Below are 1,947 nucleotides of genomic sequence, written 5' to 3'. Positions count from 1 at the left end.
CTTCCCTTGTCTATATTCTTAACACTAATCACTTTTTTACCTTGAACATTATTCGCTTGTATCAAGCGCTCAACAAACATTGAACAGCGATAACTGCTATGCTATATGCTGTGAAGTAGCCGTAGACAGTAAAGATTTTTTCGCCACCAACACGTGTTTGCTTAGTGGGAATGTACGTATCTGCCTTTACCTACGTCTCGACTTCCTCAGTCTCAGGACTTTACTAACACTTGGAGCAAGCTCCCCCTTTCGCTTCCTCCAAACCTCTGCACTTGGTCTGGCGTTAAAACCTACCTACTTTTTACAGTATTGAGTCCTTCCTCGGCTGTTTTTATTCGTCTACAGTCACTTCTTGTTTGTTTTTTTCAAGCTTTATATTTGCATGTATTCAAGCTTTATATCTGCATGTATTCTTTATTCGTTTTCTTTTTTTGTGTGTGTGTGTGTTGTTGTTGTTGCCTTTCTTTCGTTTGGTTCAGAGTTATTATGCATGAGTGCGAATACCCGGTGTGAGAGCGCTTTGGTTTGTCTCTGCACAAGATTTGTGTACGAATAGGAAATAATCTCATAGTACACTATTACGCTTTGCGTGTGTGACTGTTCCACTTTGCACACACCACTAAACAAAAGATTCCTGGTGCTTTTGTGATACCATAGAAAAATATGTATGTGTGTGTGTGCGTGCGTGCGTGCGTGTGTGTGTCAGTGTGTGTATGTGTGTGTTTGTGTGTGTGTGTGTGTGTGTGTGTGTGTGTGTTATGTAAGAAAAGTCGTTAGCGTGTGATGTTGAGAAAATACTTCCGAGCATTATTATTATTTTGATATGGCAGCAATGTCAATGTTTGAGGAATTTTTGCTTGTTAGTGTTGATAGATTATCTTTTATTATGTTTTCGAGCAGCATTGGTTTTGTTTATTTGAATTCCTGTAGCCGTGAAAAAGAGCACATCTATTTCGGTATTTACCATGAGTAACATGTAAACAAGCGATGGAAGAAAAAAAAAGTCTTGGAAAGTACTTTTTACTATGCATAATCTACGTTAGTTTTGTACAACCTGAGAAAGACGCATTTGCAATGTAGGCTTATCTTGAATATGATAACGCTACGCTAGGATGGAATTTGTTGCTGAAATGCAGTTCAAAATATCACACGATATAAAACGAGAATCTGAGCCAAGAATTTTCATTAATAACACACACACACACACACACACACACACACACACACACATACACACACGCGCGCTTTTGCAATACAATTCCTTAATCGGATTTAAAAAAAAAAGAAAAAAGAAAGAAAGAAAGAAAAAGAGAACGAATACCCAGAAATACAACATTGCAAAATTACCGGCTGTATATCTTTCAGTTCGAATCTTCGTAGTTAACAAATACCCGACTCCGTTTATCCGGGTAAATATTCGTCAAGCATTTAAAAAAAAAAAATCAGTCTCAAAATTGTATATATATATATATATATATATATATATATATATATGCATAGCATAGTGGCCGTACTGTTTGAAATGACAGTTCCAAGTTTTTATTTGGCCATTAGGTAGTAGTTTTTCATGAACATGCAAAGTATCGTTTGCCGATATCATTGCTGGCTGTTGTGTGGAATGATACACTGTCTGACATGCCTGTGGTTTTTCATTTGCTTGGTACATACAGGTAATTTCAAAATGTGAAAACTGATATGCATATGCCTAGTGACAAAACCAATGTGACTCTGCCACAAACTTTGGGGGCGGGAGGCGGGGGGGGGGGGGTTGTTGTTGTTGTTTTGTTTCGTTTTGTTTTGTTTTTGCTTTTGGGTCTTTGTCCATTTTTTTGAAATAAAAATAAAAATTGAAATTGAAACGCATTTGGTGTACTTTCCAACAATGAAACCAGCTTTGAAACAAGACACACTCACACATATTCACACCCACAAACCTCTTACCTCCCC

General features: G+C 37.3%; 1 protein-coding gene across 3 annotated transcripts in view; it reads left to right on the top strand.

Moving 5' to 3' along the window:
- LOC143300199 (uncharacterized) overlaps positions 1 to 1,740 on the top strand; it is a 98,465-nt gene extending 96,725 nt beyond the window's left edge. For all 3 annotated transcript variants that reach the window (XM_076613763.1, XM_076613761.1, XM_076613762.1), the window contains one exon: positions 1 to 1,740. This exon is cut by the window's left edge and continues 848 nt beyond it. The gene's annotated coding sequence lies outside the window, so the exon portion shown is untranslated.
- Positions 1,741 to 1,947: the final 207 nt, after the last annotated feature.

Source organism: Babylonia areolata, chromosome 26, assembly GCF_041734735.1.
Source record: "Babylonia areolata isolate BAREFJ2019XMU chromosome 26, ASM4173473v1, whole genome shotgun sequence".
Taxonomy (NCBI): domain Eukaryota; kingdom Metazoa; phylum Mollusca; class Gastropoda; order Neogastropoda; family Buccinidae; genus Babylonia; species Babylonia areolata.
This window is presented reverse-complemented; position numbering and strand designations above follow the sequence as displayed.